Raw genomic sequence first — 13,626 nt, forward strand, 5'->3', positions numbered from 1 at the left:
GAAACCCAGATGGATGCTCCTTTTTGAAAGAAACCAAATTAAAGACTTGGTAGTGGCACGAAATATCTCCCAGCCCATGCCCTTAGAGTTACTCCATCTATGCTTTTTTGTTAAGTGTGTGAGCATTACTACAGACACAGTGCGCTTCAATTCGCATTGCCCTGGTCGTTCCGAGTTTAAAATACACAGGGGTCAACAGCATCATCATTATAGTTAAAGAAGAAGAAAAAAAACACTCCAAGAGGAAATTAGCACTTTACCTTAAATGGCCACAAATATGTTCACAATATTCCAAGGAAAGATATTTTAGGGGAAGAAAAGAGAGAAATCTTCTCCAAAGGTGCTTTATGATCTCACGTGTGTTTAACTCTCAAAAATAGAAGAAGTACTTTTAACTCGTACTCAGTCTTGATCCAGAAAATATTCCATCAATTTAAAAGAACTCTACACCGGGTGAGGGGTTTGGCTTGGTTTTGGATTATCCACCATCAAAGTCTTCCCACCCCAATAAAGCAAAATTAAAAGCCAGCCAAAAAGAGGAAAAAATCGCAACAAAAATGAGAATACAAAAGGAAGATCCAGGAACTTTCCCTCGTGTCTTTCGCTATGCACACATGGCTGCTAATAAACTATTTTCAAAAATCTCGGTGGCACTGCGAGCCCCCCTCGTCTTTATTTTTGTTTAAACCGCCCCCGCCAGCGCCACGAAAAAGTCTTAAACTTGTTCCAACTTTACAGAGCTCTCCTCCTTATCATCATCACCATCACCAGTGACTCCCCCACGCAGAAATTGATAGTAATACGTTTCCCTGAAAGATGCATTGTAATCCATTCACATCCGGGCAATGCAGTGGTGCTTATAAAGAGAAAAAAAGCTGCTGCCGCCGCCGCCGCCGCGGCTGCTGCGCGTTGCTGACTCCGGCCGCGTCGTCTGTTACAGAGCATGACGACAAAAGGAGGGAAGGAGGGAGCGAGGGAAGGAAGGAGGGAGGGAGCGCGGCGAGCATAGAGAAGTAAACAGCCAGGCTAGAAAGTCCTCCAAGATGGAGGGAGAGGAGGAGGAGGAGGAGAGGAGGAGGAGGAGTGAAGGCGAGCTGCAAGTTCAGTTCCGTGCCTGCTGCACGCGCGCGAGCGGCCGCTTGCGAAAAGTTTGCACGGTGGCCTGGCGCTGCTTTGTGCTGAAGCGCTTTGCAAACGGTGCAAGCATGCGAGCGAGCAAAGGGGAGTCGGAGTCTCTTTTCTGCCCTTGTTCTTCATCTTTCGCCTGAGTCTCGCGGTTTTCCCTAACGGAGACCTGGGGGTGAGCTGTGGGGCGCTTCGGGGAGAAGTTATGCGGGTGCGCCTTTGTCCGTGCATGCAAACAGCTGGCACGTATCCTCTTAAAAGTGGCTTTCTCCTAGGTGTGGAAATAGGAAGGGGGGGTCTCTTCTAAGATGGTCTCTGATTTCCAGTTTGTGGAACTTTTTGTACTGACAACAGACAATACAAAAGGATAAGCAAGTCCCTTAAAATGTAGTGCTCATAATTCTCCTGCTTACAACCTCCCTAACATCCCTTTTCAGCCAATATTATTTGTTGCCTGAAAGCCATCGGTATGTATTTTCCCACCAATCCTTTTCTGAAGTTAGGGGCATTAGACAGTATTAATACCTGCCCCTCTGCTTCCCATAATACACTCATGCTCTTGTTCCCAGCAGAACAGTTTCAGCTTAGGACCTGCCTCTGGATGCTCTTTCTCCCAGAGGATGTTGCCGAACTGCTAAGATTTGCTTCAGGGGCTCTTCTCTGGCTGCTTCTTTCCGCACTGGTGTGATGGATAGCTGCCAAAGAGACGGCCTTCTCTGTGTTGGCCCCCCCATCTCTTTTCCCAGAGAGAACTATTTATAATGCATTTATTCACCGTATACATTCAGATGTCAAGAACTTCACCATGCAGCAGGCATTTAATTTTAATCTACTGCTTTAATTATTCATTAAATTTAATCATTAGTTATTTGCTTAATTATGCTTTGATTTTTAATTTTGCTACCAGCTCCAACATTTTAGGGTGCAAGTCTAACACTGCTAAGTTCTACAGGGCTATTTGCTTACTAATGAACATTGCAACGCAACCTTACATACAAAATGAACCTCTTTTTATCACAATCAGATAACAAAACAGCATGAACAATTATAATAACAGAATACTACAACCTGTGCACCCAAGTACCTGGCAACAGCACCAGTACAAAATCTGGCTGTACAGCCACAAAGTTCAAATGTCCTTTTGAATCCAAACTCAAACAAGAGAATCCAAAACATCTTGTTCAACTGGTCCAAATATCCACAACACAGATGAGTCAGCTCCATGTGCAGAATCCTCAAAACCCTGGAATAAAATGCCAGTTCAATTGTATATCCATGAATTCGCTGTGTGGATTCACCCCCCGCAACACAAACATGTAGGAATTATACCTTGACCATGTTGGCAAGGGCCTTAGCAGCAACAGCCACTCTTGCCTCTTCAGTTTTCCCACAAATTTGGTTTCAAATTTCTTACAGCCCCACTCTTTAAGCCCCACCCCTTTGCACTGCACTAATATTTCATAGGGATTACACACCCTTGCCTGGGAGGCCAAAGGGTTCTTTACAGGCCTTGCTCCAAGAAACTGTGACCCCAGAACTGGAACTCCAAAGGCAAAAGAACCACACTGGTTGCCCCATCCAAGATTGAAACAACCTCAAAGAAGGCAAAAGGGGTGGGCAGGGGGGTAGCTTATAGCAGTTTTTGTTGGAGCCCCAGTATCCTCAGTGCTGCCCCTCTGGTGATTTATCTTGAGCTCCAAAAAGTAAACATGTGGAGCAACTCTGTGCAGTATGGCAGAGACCTCTATCGCTACGCTTCCCTGCTGTGATTGGATGCTCTCAGGGTGATCAGATTACACCGTTAATATAAATGAATGTATTATTATGTTGATGCTTTCACTATTATATTATTGAAATTGTTGACATTGCGTGGGGGATTTTATTATTGTCTATATTGTGAATGCATTTCCTAACAACAATAAATTATTGGAGGAGAGAGCATGGCCAGCAATAAAGTTCAAAGGCCTACTATCCGTGATTAAACTGTAGGAAAAGCTATGTATTTTAAGGGACTGTATTGCTGTTGTTTCTTGTACTTCACAATATACAGAAATAAAGGTGCTTCTGCAGAATAACCACATTTAAAATAAGGGGGAAAGGAGCAATTGACTCTCCTCCCTACTTTTACATCCTAGACATGGATGGCTTTTTGTCCAGTCAAATTTAGCTCTCGTACATGCCCAGCTTATCCAGGAGACCTCAGCAGCTGAAAAACATCATCCCCAGGTCCAGGGCATTCTTCTAAAGAAATTTTAGGAATACAGATGTTGCTCTTGGGTGTTTTCAGATGGAGCTCCTAATGGTAGCAGTCAGGAAGTATTGGAGAGGTGTTGCCCGGATTCAGACAATATAGCAAGCCTTGGTGTGTTTTTACCATTGTTAGTCTGCCATGTTGTCCAAATCCAGTTGTGGTATTTCACCATGGTAAGTTTGGTGTTTAGAAACACGATGAAAACAGTGGTTCCGTGATTTCTCCAAACCACCATCAGCTGTTGCAAAGTATGAACCCAAGACTGTGGTTTCCATGATCCTAGTGCGCAGCAATCACAGAGTATTCTGAACAGAGCCGTTCATCTAGGACCCTCGCTTGCTATCCAGCCTCTACGTGGGGACCAATGAGGAAGAAGCAGGTGACAGGCAGGGAGCAATGCACCTTGGGATTGCACAGTGGCAGATGGGACCAATGGGGAACCTAAGGGGAAAGATGGAAACCATAATATCATAGAAACCACTTGATCATCTGTCAGGAGGTAGTTCATGCTAAAAAAAAAAAAAAATGAATTGTGAGAGCCACTCAGGGTTGTTTGTTGCATCATGTGACTAACACTTTCTCTCTTCCTTCTCAGATTTTCCCCAGTAAGAAAGAAGATGCAAGATATGCTGGAATAACACAGGAAGGGAAACTCAAAATGGCTTGACCTGCTTCCCCTGGCCCATAAAATTTTGCAAATGGGGCAGATGATGGTGGTTATCCTAAGGAAACTTAGGACTGGGAATAATTTTCTTGGTTACTCTGAATAGATTTGTTTGTTCTTTAATTCATTCAAATTGTAGCCTGTTTTTTCATGATACAAAGTTCCCAGGGTAGTGTATAAAACCTATAGTAATTGATAAATTCATTTAACAAATAGACCAATGCATTTAACAAAAAGCATTAATAAGGGAGAACTAAAAATTTATTGGGCCTGATATTTAAGGAATATAGCTATATTTTTTAGTAAAAATCACACACGTGCGCATGCACACACATCTCATGGGTATGTATGAGGTTTCTCTTGCCCAGCTTGCAAAATTGCACTGGGGTTATAGGAAATCCATGATCCAAAAAAGTATTCAGGTATCAAAGAAAAAATAGGGCAAAAAGAAGTTCACAGTAGTGAGACAATCACACTATTGGAATCAGTCCCACTCATGTTTAGTATTCCTCTCCTGAATCATTTACCTCAGCCAAACAACTGAGGATGATGACAAAACTGTTTTAGACCGGTGTGTTTGTCACTGATTTCACTGGTGGCCTTCAAAGATTGCCTCTATTCTGCTGTTTTTTGCATTCCATGGTTTTAAGGTATTATTAATATGCTGACTTGAAAGGCATCCTCAATTTTTTGATGGGGTAGAGGTTTTAAGATAAATGCAATTGTCTAGGGCATGGGTCTTCAGACTACGGCCCGTGGGACAGATCCGGCCCGCCATGCCGATTCATCTGGCCTGCGCCACTGTCCCCCCGCCCCCCCCGCACGTGTGCTTGCCACGCAGGTGGGAGGTGGCAGCTGGCTCGCTCGGAGATGGTTTTGAATTCGCTGGGAGATCTCCCAATGAGTCCAAAACCACCTCCGAGCAAGCGAGCCTCTGCCTGCCTTCCCCATGCACGCACACGCGCTGCTGCCTTGAAGCACAGGCTGGAGGCAGTGGCTTGCTCGCTCAGAGATGGTTTTGGACTCGCTGGGAGATCTCTGAGCGAGCGAGCGAGCGAGCGAGCTGCCGCCCCGTGCACCCAACGCCACCTCACGCACACCTGACAGTGCCTCACCGGCCCGCACGCCCAGCCCCCCTCCTCACCGGCCCGCACATGTAGCTGCTGCCTTTCAACTGGCCCCCTATTGAAAAAGTTTGAGGACCCCTGATCTAGGGTGATTGTGTGCCCCACTTTTTAAGGAACAGGCCTGAAAAGTCCATTGAACAACTGTCTTTTGGCCACTATTTATTTATTTAGATTCCACCTTTATTCCTGCAAGAAATCCAAGGAGGCTTATGTGATAACTCATTTTGTCCTCAAACCACCCTGTGAGGTAGATTAGGCTAAGAGTCAGTGACTAGACCAAACTCACCCAAGCAAGATTCAAGGCCATGGACACTAGAACTCAGATCTCCTGAATGCTGGTCCAGCACTGTAAACCCTTTACCACATCATCTCTGTTTTTGTACGTAAATTCCATTTGACAGCTAGTTCAGATGTGCACTGAAATTATACACCAAGGAACTGGGATATTTTTAGCATTTTATTCATTTATTATAATTATATCCTGTCTTTTTTCCTGTAAGGAACCCAAGTAATTTACATGGTTCTTCTCTGTTTTATCTCACCTTGTGAGATAGGATAGGCTGAGAATCGGTGAGTTTCATGGCCAAATGGAACGCAAACCTCTGAGTTCCCATGTAGCACTCTTACCATACTGCTGCACTGATTGAAAGGGTTCACATGTCACAGCAAGCAATGCTGCGTGTTTCCATGGTGCACAGTATTTTTGCGTGGATGTGCCTAACAGGTGATTACATGATTAACCACACTAGTGTGGTTTCCACCCTCCTCTGGCTATTGGCATGTATCTCATTAGCCACTTCTCCTGAAATGCAATCCCACACTGTATGGCTGGAGCAGGTCCTGGAGGAGATCCTGCTCTTCCCAGGAGATTCTGCGGTATATGCATACAGGGCCCATGGAAACCAAAATGCTGGGTCTAGATGAGCAGAGAAACCACGGTGAAGTGTGAAAAACATAGAACAGACCATTGTTTATATGGTTTCTAAAAAACAAACATACTATGCTGAAACACCACATCAAACAACACAACAGACCATCTTGTGCAAGAAACCACCATGGCTTGGCTTGGCTTGTCACGTACACCCACCCATTCATTTCTAGGCAATGTAGTTCCTTTCTTTGGGAGATCCATATGGCCACCCTAGCACAGTTCCTCTAATACTGCGAAGGGTATATCCTGATGGCCTTGATAAGCTGCAGGAGTTGGGCAGATCACTGCTGCAGTGTAAGAAAATGTAATCCCTTGTCTGGTTTCCATCGGTCAATTCAAGTTGTCCAGTTTCCTTCCCTTGAGCAGCAATCAACGTTTTTTTTAATGCGCTAGGTCCTGAACAGGTGTTCTGTCTCTTGTCTTATCATTTCAGACACACACAAAATGTGGTTATTAGTGATGTGTATATCCCCCTTTGCCTCCAAGGACATCTTTGGGACATCTTTACAAAGGCTGACCTGTTGCCTACATTTTCTCAGGAATTGTTGTGTTTTCGGTATTGTTTTGAAATGTATTTTTATGTGCTGGAATGGTTTTAACCATCGCTGCTGGTGCTATCTTAATTTTATTCTGCCCTGTTGTTGTTTTGGGTTCTAGTGTCTGCATTGTATTATTTACTGTACTGAACACTACCTAGAGAACTTTTGTGGTTGGGTGTTTAAAATCTATATTAGATTATGAAATATACTGATGCATCTTCAGCTTTGTACCCTATTTATTTTCACAACAACCCTGTGAGTTAAGTCAGACTGAGAGACAGAGAATACTCCCATCACTCGGTGAGCTTTAAGGCGAAGTGGGGATTTAAGCCTGGGTCTTCCGAATCCTACTCTGTCACACTAACTTCTCCCTACGCCCAACTAGCAGATGACTGGCAGGGCTTCTCTTTTCTTGTACATTCCTTCAAACTGTTGTCACCTCTCTGACCTAGACACACAACTTTTAGGCCTGTTCTATACATGCAACAGAATGATCAGGTATTCCTGACTGGTTATGCTGAAGTGGAGCATTGCAATGAACAGGCTGTCCCTGTAATTTTGGACTACCTACTCTGCAATAAAACAACAAGCAACTGAAAAGCTAACATACCAAGGAGAAAATTTACCTCACCGAAGGGTTGTCAGCAGCCAGTCAAACACAACTGCAGGGCCCTGTGCAGAATTTCAGCCTGCTAGCCAGTTGCCAAAAAAGGAGAACACAAAGCTATGGGGAAAACAGGCCTTTTAAAGAATCTGATAGTTGCAGATGTCTAGTAATGGCATTGTTGCTGCATGTTTTGAACATCTGAATGATCATATTTAAAACTTTATTTAAATACTGGTTTGAACATCACAAAACAACACGGCTCTTTCCATGTCCCTAAGGGAGTTCTTTACAGCATCCCCCCGTACCATGGTGGGGTTTGGCTCTAAGGGAAGATCCAGAAGAAATTTGGCATGAAACTTTCCTTAAGAAATAAGCAAACAAACAAAACAAACTTGTAGTGGGCCTGTTCATGCTCCTGAGCATGCCTAAAGTTAGCTCTTTGGTTGACAGATGTAGCTAGTTAGTTATATATTAAATGTATTAATAACCTTTCCATTCAAGAAGAAAAATCCACAATGCGCTGCCAATAAAAATACAACGGTACCTTGGCTCACGAACGCCTTGGCTCACAAACAAATCAGGTCACAAACAAAATTACTGAAAATTTTTTACTTGGGTTGCAAACACCGCTTTGGGTGGCAACCAAGATCACAGCCATCTTCCCCCAGCCCTGGTGGGGAGATGGCCGTGATCGCAGTAGCTTTCGTGCAGGGAAGGCATCCGTGATCAGAGGCACGCGGCTGCAGGAAAGACGGGCGGAATCTCAGCCACCTCCCACGCGGCTCTGCTTTGCTGCTCCCGTCTTTCCTGCAGCAGCGCGCCTCTGATCACGGACGCCTTCCCTGCACGAAAGCAACTGCGATCCGTGATCAGAGGAGCACAGCTGCACTAGGGATGGGAGCAGCAAAGCAGAGCCACGGGGGAGGTGGCCGAGATTCCGCCTGTCTTTCCTGCAGGAGGGCACCTCTGATCAGGCACACCTTCCCTGCACGAACGGAACTGCGATCGAGGCCCTCTCCCCACCCCCAGCGCACCGTTTGCGCCCCTCTCTCCCTTCCCTGGTGCGCCCACGCTCACGCCCGTCTCTCCCCTCCACCCTCCAGCATGCTGGGACGATGGGCACCTGCAGGGATGGCAGGCGTGATCTCAGTTGTGCTGAGGGGGCAGCGGGGAGATGGCTGCGATCTTGGTTGTTGTCACTTTGCTTCACATTGTTCGGATTTAAAAAATGGTTACAGAACAGATTAACCTTATTTACATTGAACCTTATGGGGAGATTTGACTTGGGTCACGACCAATTTGGGTCATGGCCAGAGTCCTGGAACGGATTAAGTTTGTGAGCCAAGGTACCACTGTATCTCATACACTAAAACAAAAGAAATTTTTAAAAAAGCAAACACCAACACAGAGATTAAGAATGAGTTTGAAAAGCAAACAATAATAAATAAATTCTTAATTCTGTGTTGCCCCAAACTCTTCTACAGGAAGGCTGCCTCTTTTTCAATTGGCCCCTGTTGCTTAGCTTGAAAGAGGGACTTGATTTGCAAAACTTACTGTAGCAGGTAAAATATTTCATGGTATGATATAAAGATTCTATCACCTATTCATTGCTTCAGATCAAGATACTGCTAAAGGTTTTCATTTGACCTATACACAGGTCAAATGAAAAGCTGGCAAGAGCTTTCCCATGCCAACCTTGGGCTTGGGACCAGAGTACTTGAAAGACCACTGTAATGGTTTAAAGTGTTATGAGCCTGTGAGAAGGGCATGGGCAGGGCAAAGGGGGATGAGTGAGTGAGCTGATTGGTTGGTGGCTGAAAGTGTGTGGGCGGGGCTTGAAGAGAGTAATGAATACTTTTCAGCCTGTCAGCAGTTGCTAGGCAGAGTTGTGATGAGTCCGTGACAGACAGAGTCCAAAGAGGCAGCCCTCTCATGAGAATCCCAGGCAGTGCTGTGGAAAGCATGTAGGATTCTGAAGGAGCACGTGGCATCCGTGAGGACGCGTTAGCAGCCAGGGAGAGTCACAGCCTAATATTGTCGAGCACTAGAAGGGCGTGAGAGAAAGGAGCCGACCGAAACCTGAGTGCAGAAGGGAAAGGCTGAAGTGAGAAGGAGAATAAAGGCTGGTCAGAGAATGTTCGGAAGAGAAAGTAGGTTTTGAGAGAGAGGAGCGGTTGTGAAAGGAAAGAGTGAGTTTGCACTAGTGAGAAGTTATGAATGCACACTGTTTATTTTCTAAGGAAATAAGTTACTTGAGCATCTTGAAGCCAATAGGCTCGTTGTACAAGTAGAGTTTTATTTTGTTTATTGTTAACGCAGAGCCATAATCCCAGTCCCTCATCCTCAGGACCACACGATCCAACGAAGGAGCCTTATAGGTTGGTCACAATATTGAGAGAAAGGTTAATTAATAAGATAGGAATTAAATTTCTGGTGCCAGTGTTACATACTGAGAGAGAGAGAGATAGCAAGATGATAAAGACACACCGTATCCAAACAAATTATAGGATTGTAATCATGACAGCCACCTTCTTCCAAATGGCATGCCCTGTTCTTGAAATTTTCAGGAAAGCTCCTTCTTCCAAGACTACTTCTATCTGAGGTGCTTTGGGCAACTTTGCAAAGGAGGGCCTTCTTGGTGGCTGCCCCTCCACTGTGGAAGTGCCTGCCAAAGCAGGCTAGGTTCACTCCCTCTTGCTGTATTTCTGCCAGCAGGCATGAACTGCTTCATTCAAGAAGGCCTTTGGTGCGTTAGTGGTTCTATTGCATTGGAAGCTGCTTTTACCTTGCTGTTATTGTATTTTTAATTGTATTTTAATATATTTATATATTACTGATTCTGTCGAGATTTGTTACTGATTGTAAGCCATTCTGAGTGCCATTTTTGGTTGAAAGGCAGGATACAAATCAAATTGAAAAATGAATACCCAATAATTCGGTGGGCAACGTCATCTGGAAGGTCCATCCCCGCTGTTGAGCAATGAAAGAATACTCAAACATGTGTATGTGAGTTGCAGAGATCAGCTTTACCTGTAGGTGGTGCTGTGCACTCCTTAAGTTACCTCCCTGAATTATGTGCAAAATGGACAAAATTAGTTATGGCTGTTGCATAGTCCCTTACATTTATGCTTAGCTTTCCCTTAGGAACTGAATAGAAAGATGTAGGGGCTGGACAGCAAATCAGCTGAGAAAGAAACATTGAAAGATGGGGAAGAGATGGAGACAAGGTCTTCCCTTCCCTTTCCTTCCTAAAAGGGAAGAGTGTTATTATTGTCAAGAAAAGATTGGGGCAAGCCAGACCCTAAGACTACCTGAAGCTCCTTCTCCTCTTCCCACACGGGGGAAGAAGCACACTGGTCTGTAGCACCACTGGACACCTGCTATGCCCGCTTGTCTTCTGTGGAGGAAACACCAGTAGGTTACAGTAGCTGCGACCTGGCATGCTAATTCAGCCAGGTTTGAAGTGAGATGGAAATGCCAAGAATGGTAGGGAAATGTTGATTATAAATGGACACCGCTGAAAAGCCGCTGCCTAGCTCTCCTTCCCGTACATACCTGGGTTGGCCTTTTGGAGGTCAAGCATACATAGCAGGTCAGTGTGGAGAGTGACTTCAGGCGAGTGAGTGTCAGCTGCAGCAGTAGGTAGGGATGGCTTGCATGGGGTCAGCAGCAAGCTGGAACCATCCCTAAGACTTCTGGGGCATAGACAGCCCATGGAAGTATTTAATTTCATACAAGGCAGGGACCACACCTGGATCTCTCCAGATGATGCTGAACTCCCATCCATCCCAGCCAGTATGGTCAAGAATGATGGGAGCAGTAATCCAGCAACACGGGGGGGGGGGTCCCAAAAGTTTTCCATCCCACCATACAGTTGCCTCTGCTTCATCAGCTAAAATAAATTCCAGCAAACTTTTATATATTCGTAATGATTGCCCATTTCTATGAAGAAACCACATTTTGCCTGCTGTGCATGAAGCCGGGTGTTGGAGGAATCTGCAACAATTTCAAATGAGTTGGGATTTTGATGAATCCGATCTGTGGCAGATTTCTCTGCATCAGGTAGACTTTTCCTGTGCCACATGAATTCTTTGGACTTGTAGTCCAGTGTTTCAGCTTTTAGAACTGTATGCAAATTTAATCATGCAAAGTATTAGAAAGCTGACATACCAACCAAAAATGCATATTTCCTATGCCCATAGACTAAAATATGAAAATATGCATTCTGTGAGCAATTGTGCATTTTGAGATGAGCACATTTCCACAAGTACATGGTTTCCATCATAAACACAAATTCAGGATATCAAGAAAAATACTACTCTGTCAGTGAATAGACAATAGAACTTAAGATGCCTGATAATCCATGAAACTAAAATGGAATGGAGCTAACACAATCCATATTTCCCTAACATGAACTTAGAGTGCATCCCTTGCTTCTTCACACTGTCCATAGTTAAACTATGGAATTCACTTCCACAAAACGCACTGATAGTTTGGACAGCTTTTAGAAAGCGATCGAACAAATTCAAGGAAGAGAGGCAAATATGGCACCTAATCCTGATGACCGAATGCTGTCTTCATTATCAGAGGCAGTATGCTATGTACACCCGTTGCTGGGGAACATGGGTGGGAAGGTACTGTTGCTGTCTTGTCAGACTTGTGAGATGCTGTGGGCAGCTGCCTGTCCATTTTGGGAACAGAATGCCACTTTGCTGACCTCTTAGTCTGATCCAGCAGGACTTTTCTTATGAACTGATGTTATTTATCCCTTCCCCTTTTCTTCCTTCTTTTCAAGCTTTCTTTCCTTAGTTGGCTTATTTCCTATTTGCAATAGGAACTCTGCAAAAAGGGACTTGCCTTTCTTATGCCCTCCAAAGTGCACGGTTTATTTCAAGTGTAGTAGTAGCAATGTAACCAACAGATGAGAAATGCAAAAGGCATGGTAAACAATTTTGCTCTGAAGGACTTCTGGAAAGATTGGTGTATGAATGCATGCAGTATAATCCTACTTAACACAGACTCATTGAAATTAATAGAACTTCTTTCAGATAAACGCTGAATACAAACCTGTATTTTTTGCTTGGAAATTGTTCTACCCGTTTTACTGTGTTTCCAAACAAATTGGTGTAACATCCCCAGTAGTACTTATGGGGGACTGAGTCTGAGAATGGATTGACTCACCTGAGGCTACATGGTGACCCTATAGCACTTGAATCCATGATCTGAAGTCTACTTGTCATGACCACATGGTGCTGAGATCTAAATCCACACATTTAAAATCCATTTTTCACTGGTCCATTTTTGCAGCCCATTTTTCGCTGGTCCCTGCACCTGTTCTCTGCCTTCAAAATAGCTTGCAATCATTGACAGGTGATTGTCTTTAAGCAAGGGCAAACTCATCCTTCAGGGGGCTATAAAATGGGAAAGTATCCCAGATTTCTTGTTGGATATTCTGAGAAGGAAAAGAGTGGGCTCTAGTCTTCATAATAAAGCCTTGGGGTTTAATCTACTCTCTTCTAAAGAGGGGCTTTGATTCCTGGTTGTTTTTTCCTCATCCGTATATCAGTATGAAGAGTTTCTGGACCTAACAATAGTATAAACAATTGCGCACCTGCCAACGATCTTCAAGTCCTCCTTTAATTATGCAGCGCAGGATCAGTGAATCAATTAATCATAGATCACCCACATGTTGCGTAAATCTACACCCAACTCCTGCACACAGTCTGACATCAGTTAATTTTGTGCATGCTACCCCCAAATTACCCTTGGCACAAAATGTCCTTCCTTGTTGCCTTGTAACCACCAGAACTGTATTGTTATTATTACTACTACTACCCTACTATGACTATTTATTAGAGTTATATCCCACTTTTTTCCTTTGAAAGAACTCAAGGCAGCTTATATCACTCTCTCTTCCTGCTCTCAATTTATCCGCATGACAACCCTGAGAGGTAGGTTGGGCTGAGAGTCTGTGACTGGCCCAGCGTCACCCAGTTCGCCTTATTCGCAGTCCCGTGCTCTTAGCCATTGCACCAGACTCGCTGTCTTGTGTGATAAGGATGCAGACACCGGTCATTTTTGAGAGTCAACAGAGGCTGATAGAAACACTGATTCCCCTTGTGTATGTACACATTTCTTTTGAACAGCTCTTGCTACTGCTCAAACAGTACTTTGAGATGTATGGTAGTTCTCTTTGCATTATAATACACACACACACTTAAATAAGTCCTAATTTCAAATCCTCCAGCTGTCTATCTATGTATCTGTGTTAACATATGAAAATGCATGTCTTTGTTTGGTTGGCTTTTTCCTTTTTGTTGATTCATGTGGCCACCCTGCCTCGGACATTTCCTCCTGCAGCTGGTTCCCTCTGCTTCCCTGT

General features: G+C 44.3%; 1 protein-coding gene and 1 long non-coding RNA gene across 3 annotated transcripts in view; one reads left to right on the plus strand and one right to left on the minus strand.

Moving 5' to 3' along the window:
• The window catches only part of TCF4 (transcription factor 4), a 400,625-nt gene extending 399,679 nt beyond the window's left edge, over positions 1 to 946 (minus strand). For both annotated transcript variants that reach the window (XM_044431384.1, XM_044431382.1), the window contains exon 1: positions 261 to 946. The gene's annotated coding sequence lies outside the window, so the exon portion shown is untranslated. The remainder of the gene's footprint in view (positions 1 to 260) is intronic.
• A 124-nt stretch (positions 947 to 1,070) lies between these two features.
• LOC123024086 lies at positions 1,071 to 4,167 on the plus strand. Its single transcript, XR_006414851.1, has 2 exons — positions 1,071 to 1,300; positions 3,972 to 4,167. It is a non-coding gene; the product is annotated as an uncharacterized LOC123024086 (long non-coding RNA).
• The last annotated feature ends 9,459 nt before the right edge of the window (positions 4,168 to 13,626 follow it).

This window comes from Varanus komodoensis, unplaced genomic scaffold (genome assembly GCF_004798865.1).
Source record: "Varanus komodoensis strain SLA01 unplaced genomic scaffold, ASM479886v1 scaffold22, whole genome shotgun sequence".
In the NCBI taxonomy this organism is placed as follows: domain Eukaryota; kingdom Metazoa; phylum Chordata; class Lepidosauria; order Squamata; family Varanidae; genus Varanus; species Varanus komodoensis.